This window comes from Perna viridis, chromosome 3 (genome assembly GCF_037379345.1).
Source record: "Perna viridis isolate PV_CMFRI_1.1 ecotype Kerala chromosome 3, ASM3737934v1, whole genome shotgun sequence".
NCBI classification, from domain to species: Eukaryota; Metazoa; Mollusca; class Bivalvia; order Mytilida; family Mytilidae; genus Perna; species Perna viridis.
In genome coordinates, this window is record NC_142447.1 from 1,416,045 (window position 1) to 1,429,868 (window position 13,824).

The window sequence follows — 13,824 nt, forward strand, 5'->3', positions numbered from 1 at the left end:
TACCAGATGTGAGCGTGTAAGATTCCCATCTGGGGACCCGACAGTCTTACAAGACAGCAGTGTTGTAAGGTTTGGACCTTTTTAAACTGAGTGAAGTCCGAGCCAGGTTAACATTCATTCATCGTGTTCAAACCATACATTATATTACTGGGCTAATGATACAATTGGGGACAATATCCGCCAGCAGATGTATCGATCCAGTGGTGTTAAAAGGGAACCTAGGCAACAAAGTGTCTAGCAAACATAAAACAAATGCAATCCGGGAACGAATACATGTCATATAAAACAGTCACAACCATTAGTAACATACCAAATACAAACATAACACATAAAACGCAACAAAATTAAATAAGCATCTCGGACAAGGTGCACGGGTAGGTAAGCGTCCTATGCTTTTCAATGAACACCTACCAAGTTGCTCATAAAAACTCTTTTTAGTAAACGAAAAGGGAAAGGAAAACAATGACACGTTGAACATATCAGTTTTATTGGCGCAGATGAATAAACCGTTTCGACCAACCAGTTCATGATGACGACCATAAAACGTCTGTACAGATGACTTTAACCTAGTAACATAATCCTGTTCCAAAAGCTTAATTGTAAGAAGTCGAGCGCTATACAAAAAGTCTGCGTATTTTCGGCAAGCTCTGACATAACGTGTTGGTTAACGTTGTGATATGAAAAGTCGAAGGTGCTGAAGGGATGTTGCCACAAATGAATGGAAAGTTGACAAAACGGAATGAGAAGTCATCGCGTTTGTCGTAAAGTTTAGTCAATAGTTTTCCTTACCATCAAAGTGTAGTTCAAGAATATGAGGCTGACTTTATATTGTCTGTAGTGTCCATTATCTCAAGTTCTTATTGGGGGGTGATACAATATCTCAAATCGCTGAAACTAGGATTTGTATCGATAATACTTCATCTATATAGCAGAAACTGAATAAAAGGTTCATCGAGGAGCACAATTGTTTGGTATTACCATTGTTTTGCACATAGTGTCTTTACATAGACATTAAAACTCTATATTTAAAAGCATTTTGGCATGATATGAGTTGTGTCCTCATTGTATGACTTACGTTGTTTGTAAGCCTCACAAACATAGTATTTATTCTTGTTGTCAATTTCCATGAGTAGGTATGGTGCTTGTTATGTTATTCCTTGTTGAGTGCACGAATATCCCTTCTGGCCAAACATTTGTGTTACTTATTTTTGGTAACATGTATGAGGCATATGATTGTTGAATACATTGATACCCCTAGTATCACTTGATTAAATGCTTATCTTAAATGATTTTTTTTTAATTAATAGAGCATGCAGTGGAAAAGGAAATAATGAAATACATATTTTACTATTGATGATTATTCGCATTTATTACGATAAAAATAAAATTCCGTCTAGTAAACCTCTTATATGTAAATCAAGTTGAAAAAATTACATTTTACATTCTTACAAAACAAATCCAGATGTTTAATGCATCAAATAATTTGACTATAAAACTCATATATAATGTACAACATTAGAACTTGTCGTGAACATTGTGAACCATGATTACTTTTGTGTTGTTGTCTCCATTGTCTGTTCTCGCTGTAAACAGAGGAGAATTGCCAACTGTAAATAGCAAGCTCGTAATAGTTTTTTTTTTCTGTTTATTCAGTATCATGACTAAAAAAAAGTTTATAAAGTTATTTAATTCATATGTGCACAAAACAACACAAATTCAACCGCGATGAGTAGAGACGCATTGAAATTCTCTTTGTCATCTTTTAAATATTTTTGATAAATAAGTATGCATGTATAAATAAATAAAAACAAATGATTCCTTCCTCCTCGAAGTTTTAATCTAGGTTTGTAACTTCGTATGCAATATATTACAGAACACTCTAGGTTATCTAGGCATCTAACATAGAGTATGGGCTTTGACATAAATCTTTACACACAGAGACCAAAGAAATAATGCAACGGACAAATAAAATATGAGAACTCATCGTGTTTGTCATATAATTTAGGTACGAAGCATTCTCAGCTGGTCTATATGTGATGCTGGCAGGTCATTATCTGTATTATCGTTTATCTTATATTCAAGAAAAAGTTTGCATCTTCTTTACTGGTGGATTTATTTCATCAACAAGCAACAGAAAAAAAAATAAAACAAGAAACTTTAAACAACACAACAACAAAAACAAACAAACAAACAAACAAAATGACAACAAAACAAATAAAAGAAAAAAAAATCAAACAAAAAATTAAAAAAAATGCATATGAAATTTTAAAAAAATTACAATAATAACATAAAAATAGGTATATGCAAATTTTATCTTTGTCATTGCTTTGTCTTTTAGAGATTAAGATGCATTCCTTTTGTACAAGATGATATTGGCACATGCTTTGTTTATCATAATTTATGTAAAAACAACGATGCCAACAGTTCACAAGGTTTGTTTTAACGAATAGTTCTAGTACCATATTCAATTAGTTGAAAATAATTTATTGATCAAGTAATCGCCATTCCATATATTGTTACTTAGTATTCTCCGAACAATCGTTTATTTTTTTAAGCAAACTGGGCTTTATGAAAATTATGTGTTCTAACTTGTTTCTGGTCCTCGTGAAAAGTTTTCTGTCCTAAGCATTAAGAATATAAACATCTTCTTTGTGTCATCTTCTTGATTCTGCATTTAGCGTTGTTTCTTTTTGTTTCTGTCTTATTTACTTTGTGTTCAATAATAAATTAAAACATTTCAATGTCATTTTTTCATAAAAAAATAAAACAAGGTAATTTTAAGTCTAAAATAAGAAATCAGATCACCGTACTCAAATGAACAGATGCTCTTTCATTTTTATAGGTCATATGTGGTAACCGTTGCGTTAAGCCAAGTAAGTTAATGAAAAGTAATGCTTGCAAATTGAGTATTTCAACCAAGGACTGACTACTGAATCCTTTAATTATTTTGATTACATTTCCATTTAAGTTGCAGTCTTCATAAAACAGACAGGAGATGATTCATGCATGTCAAATCCCTACCTATTTCTTGCTCAGAAACTGTTATAGACCACATAACTAGTCTTATATTTTCATATGGGTGTCGCCCTTTTGTTATAAAATTTATATAAATTGTAAACGAAATTAGCACTTCTCAAAAGTATAAAGGACTATTTTCACATAAAAATGTATCACATGTGGACGTAAAAAAAAGCACGGTTTGTTCAATGGCTTTTTCAAAACCTGAATCACCTTACCATAATCAGTGTCTGATTTAAATGTACTTTTGCGATTTCAGAGAATTAATTTCAGTTGATAATTACGAGGACAGTAGGTTTATCTAACGGTCTGAATTAACAAGTTTGGCTTTGGGCCAGAAAACAAAATGGAAGTCAATTATGATTTGTAGAGGATTAACGGACGAAAAAAGTTACAAAAATTCATAATTTAGTATTGATATCTGTATATGGGTGAGACCGCTTAGAATAAATGTGTTTTATTCAACAAATTATAGAAACATTCCTTACAAACACGAGCATTCTGGTACAGATTTAATATATAGCTAAGATCCGAATTGAACAGTTCTTAACTCTCATCTTTACTTTATGCCATGTACTGATATTGTATATTGAATCGGAATTATCCAGAATAAGCATTACAAATATTATGTTTTAGATGTGTGCACTTTACCGCAAGTGGTTGGTCCTTGTGAAACACGAATTCGCCGTTGGTACTATGATTTGAGCAGGCGCAAATGTCGACGATTTTATTATGGAGGATTCGATGGCAATGAGATCAATTTTAAAACCAAAAAGGATTACAGAAAAGTAACGTAACAATGTGGAATTAATCTTATATTTTTACGCATGTTTTATGTGTGTGATACAATATAGCATTTTGTTCGTATTTGAATTTTGTAGCAATATACACTCACTATAATTCGTCCACCAGTAGACAGCAATAAGTTAAAGATTTGTTTTTTTACACAAATTTTTTAAACAAACACTATTTCATTTGAAAATGCTTGGCAGTGCAGTACCTAAACCAATGCTTTAAATCAATGTTACACTGTTTAAGATAATGAATATTTTGTAATATCTGTATTATTTAAAGTAAGTGTTATATTTTTTCAATGTCATATCGACTAAATGTCCTCTTTTACGTATCAATTAAAGAAGGGATCTTAAGAGTTGGTACCCTGGCTCATAAACTCAAATCTTTATGTAATTTTTCTTCACCCTGTCTCCATCACTTCAGCATGCTTACTGCCCGAGAAACCTGGACCATGCAAAGGGTCTATTGAAAGATACTTCTACAACTATCGTTCACATCGGTGTGAGAAATTCGTGTATGGTGGATGTAAGGGAAACAAAAATAAATTCAGAACTAAAAAGCTTGTGAAAAAAGATGTAGCTCAAGTAATAACGAAACACAAAATTAATTTGTGAAAGTCATATGTTTGTGTTTATTTCCGTAAATTTTATCATACGTATACTTTACAATTAAGTACCACTTACCACTGAGAGTAATATTATCATATATCTTCGTATTTTAATCAACAACCGTATCTTTATCAGTCAACAATTATGGTTAGTAATGTCATCAACTCGATTGTTTTTAATAAAAAAAAATCCTGCACGTCGATTCAACCTAGATAAGCGGTACACACTCAAAAGTTGAATGTGTTTAATGCCAGTTGATTTATGTTTGTAATGTTAGTGACGATACGAATCCCGGCTCTTGCGTTTATTCATGTTTATAATAATATTGATGTGAATCGTTACGCACATTTATGCGGCATTATTGCTGTAAGAAGACAATTCGCCTAGTGTTTTGATAAAACATAATCCCATAATCTAGACGTCAAAACAAAAGGCAACTTAAACTTAACGGCATGCTCATTTATAACCTACTGAATAAGATTTAAATATGATGAAATTTGTGCAACAATTATTTGAGATCGACATAAAATAAAAACTTCAAAGATAGGGATCCGAAAAGGCTTGGAATCACATATACAGCATAATTACCATACGCCAGTCTCGCTCGCCTATTCTCTTAAGTTCACTCAATTTCGAACGCCATGGAATTATTTTTTTCTCAAATATACTTTCCAATGTCGCAACGTTCACAAGATTGGACCCAGCTATTCAAGAAAAATAACTGTTTGGATACGGATATATAACTTTAAAGTCAAAGTCGCCAATTTATAAAAAATCTACGGTCGTTATTTGTATCAGCTGATTAAGACTATGGAGTGTGTGTTCAAACGTGAACAACGAGGTTCTTCCAAGGCCACCTCTTTTTTACATCACTTTTTTCAGTTCTTTCTATTGCAACTGGAAAAATGTCAAGACCAGCACCCCAACCTCCACCACCACTGTCGCAATCAAGGCTTAAGAACAGTGAGCTCCTTAAAACTATATGATTATTTGTTTACGTTAAACCGTGTTTGAAATAACTCTAGTAAAATATACTCTTATGTGAATTATTTGATATCATCACACTGAGTACAAAAGTTACTCTTGACAAATTTTTAAAAAAATGTAACGTTAATGAATAACAAATGTTCATAGATGTGATTTTCACTTCCCGGTTCGTCCAGTTGCTGCATTTACTATTATTCAACCCATTTTGACTTGAGTGTGCACATAAAAAAATCACAACGAGACTCTTATGGACCTATAGATACGGAAGGTTTGGCTAGCCATAAAACTGGTTAAGATCTCAATTTCACTTTAAAAATGTCTTTTTTAGGCCAAGAAGAAAGTGATTTATTTCCTTTCTATGTATTATTAAGTGTGCCGGTGCAAAAACATTTAAAATTCCAGATTTTTTGTTTTGTTGATATTTTTTTTCTATCCTTTATCGATAGCAAAAATAAATAAATAAAAACACGAAACTAATCATCAATTTCAAATGCCACGCTTTATGAAGTAACACGTGTAAATTAATTTTTTTTCAACTGAGAAATTATTTTCATTTAAATATTCCAGGACATAACGGTCACTATGCAATTGCATGAACCCTGAGTTAAAAATTTCCATCTCAACAGGCAACGTCAGATGTGTTTTCTGACAGTTCTTTGATAAGATTTCGAAATAAAATAAAGTAACGTAATGTCTGATATTCATTATTATTGCAATGTGTTGGTCCGGTGTGGGAGTTTCGAACTTTACACACTGTCGCGCTATTGGTAGCCTTCATCGCTAATGCTCTATTTTTGTTCTTATTTGCATCCTTTGGAACGAATGTTGTTATGAATATGTACACTTATAAATTTGTGTCTTATTTTGAATGTAATTTAAAATACACAAAACAAATTATTCATGGTTAAAAATAGGATGTTCTCCTCAAGGACCAGGTCGTTGTGGATTTGGACCAGGTTGCGGTAAACCATGCCCCTTGGATTTTTCTGCGAACCACCTGGAGTATGTTGTCATTGTAAGTATTTACTACGGCATTTTTATCATGTCTCCTCCTCTAAAGTTCAGTTTTTTATGGTAAAGATAGTTTTGTATAAGTTTAGATTATAACCAACTGTTGTTTAGCATTGATTTAAATCCTTACATAATGCTTTATAATGACTATTTTGCAATGGATTGTATCTCGTTTTTAATGTTTTATGGACACCAGTAAGTTACAAAATTAAATGTACATTTGTATATTTGTAGTCTGCAAACATGGAAGACCCCATAGCAGCCAGTCTTGTAGTTCCACAGGCGAAGCCTGTCCGACAGGTTATAAGTGTGTGTTACGTCCAAATTCGGAGACTTTGCTTGCCATCCGAAATGTATATCATTTATTTTTTCATGAAGGAGTAATCAAGGGAACCAAGAGCAAAAAAAGAAACCCGCGGAAAAAACAGACATGGAAAATAGACAAACACAATTAAGACCATACAAATAACCAAATTAATAAACACACAGAAACAAAAGTATATGAGCAACTCGGACGCAAAACCAAATTGCAATGCAGAGAAATCATTCTTCACTAATTACACATTTTAGAGTTAAAATGACTTTTGCAAGACTAGTTAATGTGTTTTCGTCTTTACTCGTCTTTAATCCAATCATATCTAGGGCATTGCCTACGTCTTCCCTGAACTTCCACTTTCCGCACATCGGCGGGTGTTTCTTAAAAACAGATGACGCAGCCCTACCGGTACACCTGGTCCATGCTCCAAGTTTTTAGTGGAGTCCGAGTTGCTTATTTACCTGTGTTACTTTGTCTGTATTATTTTATGTTTTGTTGTGTGTATCTGCATTCCATGCCTGATATTTATTCTTGGATTACCGCTAGAATATTGGTTCCCTTAATTACTCCTTATACAGTAGGTTGATTGTCAATTTAAAGTACGGCGTGTCATTTACACAAAAGTACTTACACGTGTCCCAAACAAAAAAACTAAAATTTCGGAAAAAATCTTTTCTCTTTCTCTCTATCCGAAGTGCCTTACTAATGCAAAAACAACGAAACGTTAGCACAGATCTTATGGAGATACTCACATTTTTACCTACCAATCTCCCTTGTTTAGTTTTTGAGTTGTAATCTATTTAAATACAAGTCCATATAAAATTCAGACACAGCGTATGGTAAAATGATTGATGGCGTAGAAAAACCCATGGATCAGACGATGGTCCTTTTTGTCTACATATGCTATATTTTAATGTGACAATAGTCCTTTCTGTATTTACGACTGGTTGTGTGGTCTATAACGTTCCTGAATAAGAAATGAAACTGAATTCTTTGGGTTTTTGACTTGCATGAATCACCTCCTGTCAGATTTTTATATAAAAACTGTTACTTAAGGAATTGATATATAACTCTGCTATTACATTTGTTTTGAAAAACGGAAAACAAAATGGTTTGTATTTATGTATGTTATGTTTGTTATAATGTTATAAAGGCTTTTTTTGAGTTTTACACAAATAATTAATAGATACAACGGATAATTGATTTGTAATCAGACCCTGACGATAAAACCCGGTGTATGTCCAAAACTTGGGCCTAACCGGTCATGTGATAAGGCCTGCAAAGAGACAAGGGGTGTCAAGGTATCAAAAAATGTTGCGACAATGGATGCGGACAAACTTGTCTAGAACCAGTAGAACAGAAATTAGGATCTTGTCCTACCTTACCTCCTGACACGTCCGGCATATGTAAACATGTTTTATGTAAACATAATCATGTCAGTTCAATTTTAATCTCTTGAGTCCATACTCTCTAAGTGATCACCTCGTTTTTGACAGTTTCAGATCACAAGCAGTGTGGAGGAACGATGCTAGTATTATTGTACACGAATAATACAATTTTTTTCAAAAACCATTGTAACTTACATTATCCGTTTTTGTTTACAAAGAGTAATCAAGGGAGCCAAGATTATAGCGGTAATCAAAAGAATGTAATCCAGGGACAAAGACCAGACATGGCAAACAGACATTCACAACAAAGAATATAAAGTAACTAAAACCATACAAAGTAACAAAAATAAATGAGCAAACGGAAAATCAATATGTAATACATGTATTTAAGCTATACATTTTTATAATGCACGTTATTCCGTATTTATCCATTGCACCATACCTCATCAAATTACAACTTTAACCCCATGCATGTACTATACACTTAAAATGAATATTATTGATAATCAAAATTCCTCACATTTTCAAGATGCCGCCTGCATATTTAGATAGTGAGCAATGCTACCCGTTTTCATGATTTGGTGAAGTCTTTCGATTCTAATGTCATTGTTTTGTTCTTTTGTGTAATTGCTATGTATCTTCCTGTCATTAGTCATGAATTTGAATATAATTTGTATATGTATTCATTTTATATAGGGAAATGTAACAATTTATCATCTCTATTGATATTTCTTTAAGAGTGCGAAAAAGGTATTCCTCTTCCCAGGAACAGTTGCTTTGGTCTGAACAGCAAACCATGTCCTTTAGGATATTACTGCAAAGGCAGATCCATTGAATATAACCGTTGGTCTATGTTGTCAAACTCGTAAGTATACACACTATGATGTTATCTATATTTCTTCTAGACTACGCAAATGTTTTGCAAATACGCCTTTTCATTTAATGCGCTTATTCCAAATACTTTAACAATTGCCTTCGAATAAGTAAGTAGCATAACAATGCATGTTTGATGTAATTATTTTGTATAAACCATTTTACAATCGAACATGCAAATTTAATGTATATTAATAATCGATGATAAGACTTCGGGTTGTGTTCTTTTGATTACCGCTGTGGCCTTGGTTCCCTTGATTACTCTTTCGGTATATTTTATCGACGATCAAAAGGTTCAAAGCTCGATTTTCATTGTGCAACATTTTACGACGTTTATGTTAATAACGCCTCATTAAATCAACACCGTGCATCTGTTAATAGATTATTAAAATATTCATTTAGAAATTTAATTGAAATTGAAACATGCAAGGACTCGGAGAAGCTTCCAGAGAAGCCAGGGTTTTGTCCAATTTTACATACCGATACAGTTGGACATTGTGCTTTAATTTGCAATAGTGATTCAGATTGTCCAGGAATACAGAAATTTTGCAGTATAGGTTGTGGAGGGGACTGTCGCCCTCCTGCTGGTAGACAACTCCTTCCATCTTCATAAGTAACAATACATAATCTTCTTAAATACTTAATGCTTATTCTATAAAGCATACCTATTACCGTTTAAATTTGAGGGAACAAACTCGACCAATATCCAACCATTATGGTCGTAGTATACGTGCAATTCAGGAAGAAACACATGTTTATCTTTATTTAACGTTTTTATAGCTGTAACATTTCATCTAAATGCTATGTCATAAATTCTTTTAAGATTTGTTTTAGTAAGTGACTAAGGCGAATGTATTCGATGTAACAAATACTTTACAAAAATTCAGGAAGTCGCAATTTATTCATTTGTTCTTCTGAGGTAAAAATGCACACGGAAACCTACTAAAACACTGTGAAGATAAATCTTTTGTTTTAGAAAAATCAGAGTTACATGTATTAATTTCGTTGTTTGTCTTGGGAATCCAAAAGAATGAAATTTGTTTAATGATAAATGTATAAGATTTATAATTGATGAACGTCATTGTTTTCATAGCAATTTTATTTGGAAATGTCTTAAATGCCTTATTTATTTTATTTATAATTATGGACTTTTTAAATTGAATCATGGTATATATTCTTTTTTAATATAAGATTTATATGTCAAATGTGCATTATTCAATGTATGTTGCTATCGAGCTGATGGACCGGTCCAATGCACGCATTCATATCAACAGGTTCTTAGCAGTCCGTCTTCCTAAAGGTATTATATATATTAGTTAACTTTCTATATTCAAACGCTGTGTCGGTTGAAGTTCATTTCTCGATAATCGGGAGTATGCCTTTTTAACTTGTGTGATTTTGGAAATGGGCGCATCTGTTTCAGTGATATTTCTTACACATGGTGTTAAAAATTGTTGACTGTAAGCCTTAATGAATAATAAGTTGAGGAACTAAATAGTACATGTAGAAAAGTTAAAAAATGGTAAAATGGGCGACAGTAATCAAGGGAACCAAGTTTAAAGCGGTAATCCAAAGAATGCAATTCAGGTATAAAGACCAGACTTGGAAAACAGACATGCTTAACAAAGAACACAATGTAACTAAAATTATACACACAAGGCAAAAAGGAGATGAGCAACTCGGACTCCACTAACTACTAGGATCATGGACCAGGTTCACCGGTAGACTAAGCGCCCTCTGCTTTTCTATAAACAACCGCCGAATTGCTCATAAAAAGTCAAGTCCGGGGTAGACGAAGGAGAAAAGGAAAACTATGATATGTTGAACAAATCAGTTTTCATGGCGCAGATGGATACACCGTAACGATCCACGAGTTCATGAGGACGACCATACAACTTCTGCAATGATGACTTCAATGTTGTAGTAACATAACCCTGCTTCAGAAGCCTTTTTGTTAGAATTCTAGGCAGATACAAGAAGTCTGCGTAGTTTCGGCAATTTTTGGCATAACGTAGGAGTTGTGATATGAACACTCCATACGCAGGTGCTGAAGAGATGTTACCACAAATGAAAAGAAAGTTGACAATTCTGAATGAAAAGTCATCACCTTTGTCGTACGGTTTGGTCAATAGTTTTCTTTTACCCTCGATTTCTAAGTGTACGACAATATATGAGGCTGACTTCACAGTGTCTGTAGTATCCTTTATCTAAAATTCTTTGGGGTAGATGCGATGTATCAAATCCCCAAAAATAAGATTATGATACATTTGTAATACGTCATCTATATTGCGGAAACTGAGATCAAAGAATCTAGCTGAACGATATTGTTTCTTTCGGATCAGATCAGCTATAAAGTCAGCCTCACCATAAGAGTGATCTAGGGATTTGATATACTAAAGGACCAAACAATTTCTGCAAGAGGTGGACAAGTGTTTCAACGTTTTAATGTAATATTGTGAGGTCACAACGAAACATGTTCAACGTGAAACTTAGATTCGGTCCACTAATATGTCTGAGACTAAAGTTTAGATAGATCAGAAGCGATTCAATGTTATATGTCTCGTATTTCATGCATCTTGTAATTTGAACCTTCAGTTGTTCAATGATTTAGGGGATAAATGTTTGTGACCCTGCTTTAAAAGAGTAGATGGGGGATGCATTATTGACGATTAACCTTACCGGATTTTTCTCCCTTCGAAATGTTACGGGTAATGATGTCAAGGCAGAACTCTCGTAATGTTCCGGAACATCTAATTTTGCCTGGTGCTTTATTTTGTGTGTTTTATGTATTGTGTTTCTTTTTTTCTCCATTTTGTTCTTAGATTGCGTTTGTTTCTTGTTTTCACGTTAAGTTCATATACAATGATATCGATGCATTTGTTTTAAATCTGGTAAATAAATTCTGGCAAGTATGACATACGGGTATTATATGTACTTACGAACGAAAAGAAGTCATGTCCCGCAGTAACAAGAAGTGATTACCCTTACGGAGAAAATTAATATTTTCCTTAAAAAAAAACAAATAGAAATAAATATGTTAAAATTCCGTTTCAGTAAAAAAAAAATCATCTTTCCAATTCAGAAAAACATAACTCCGATTGTATTACCCACATCGAAGCATAGCTTTCCTAAGATAGAAAAGACAATCATTTTTTTAATTAACAGTGTCAGTTACGTCTGAATTTTGTTTACATCACATGATATGTGTAAAATATTCCCAACATCCGTAGAGAATTGTTTTACTTCCGGTATCTGTACAAATTGATATGAAGCGCTAAGACTGAAAAGGATATTGCTAGAGATGCCTTACAAGGGTAAATATGTAAGATATGGCGAAGTGCTACGAAGTCATCGACCATTTTGTAATTGAGGGAAAAGGGGGGATGGGATCTTTAAAAAATATGAATGTTCAATACATTTGAAAACAATTTTGTACTCATTCATTAGAAAAACAAACAAACAAACAAAAAAACAAAAAAAATGTATTTCACCCATTATTACCATTATTGTAAACAGACAGATTTTCAAATAAAATATTGATTTCTCTTGCTGATGTTATATACACATGTAAATAAATATTGCACTTGCGAAAAAAAAATCTCATTCGACTACCACGGTGGTAAATAATCTCCAAGCACCCCCAGAGGAATCCCGGCTGACATCCCTCATTTTCAAAGTGTCTGGATCAACCCCTGATTCTGTTTTCATGATATGACTTCCTGAAAATTAGTAAATATTTCTGGCAACATATCTTTATTGGCAAAAGTAATGCATGCACAAACTATATTTTAAATGCTGTAAACTGAAAACAACGACAACGACAGAAAATATGGAAAAAATTAGGGAAGAGTGCTTTTAATGAAACGGCTATATCATAATTCAAACGAAACCCGAAAAACAATATATGAACAATTGTTTTAGCCAGGAAATATTTCACCGTATTTTTTTCTCCATGGTTACATTTTAATCCATGGGGAACCTGCCGCACCCCTTTGTGCCAAAGGGGTTAAAATGCCCTTAAAATATTCTCACGATTCTCTAACAGACGATAAAAGTATGATAAATCTCATGGTGCTCGCTGATATAGGCAATAACTATGTACTCCACATTAATATAATCAGAAAAAAACAAAACAAAAACAAAATGAAACGAACAAGAATAAAAAAGAACAAAAACAAACACACAAACAAAGGAACGAACAATCAAAACAAATTATAAAATGCTAACACACATTGGCCAGAGGTCTATTACTACAATGCAGGTTTGGAGAAAGAACGGGAACGGAAATGAATGCATCTTCTTTTATTTGTTAATTTACAAAAGATGAAATGAGGAATTTGAACTCATTGTAAATGATTTACGGATACTACAACGTAGTTACTAAATATATCTTGGCTAGCCTGAAGAAATGTAAACTCATTCCACGCTTTTGACAGTCAAATGAAAAACATTACTTAGATGTATAGTTTGGAAAACTATGTACATCAGTAACATGCATATTACCCGTACAATTTGAAATACGCCTTTCGAAAAGAGTTTAACCACGAATTACCAAAAGTAAATGTTTTAGCATATCTTATTTATACTTTTGTGTAGCTAACAACCCTTCAAAACGTATTGAAGACAACGAGTGCAACCATGAAAGTGCCATAATTTAAGAAAAAGAATTGTTGAATTCAACTATGGAAAAAGCGTTGTTTCACCTTTCATTCCCACTTATTTCTGATATTGTCAAACCAACCCCTATAAATCCAGACTTTCCGTTTTTTTTTATATTGACACTTGTGATATGATCTTTCTCAATTTTGACAACATGTTTGTGAGTCTC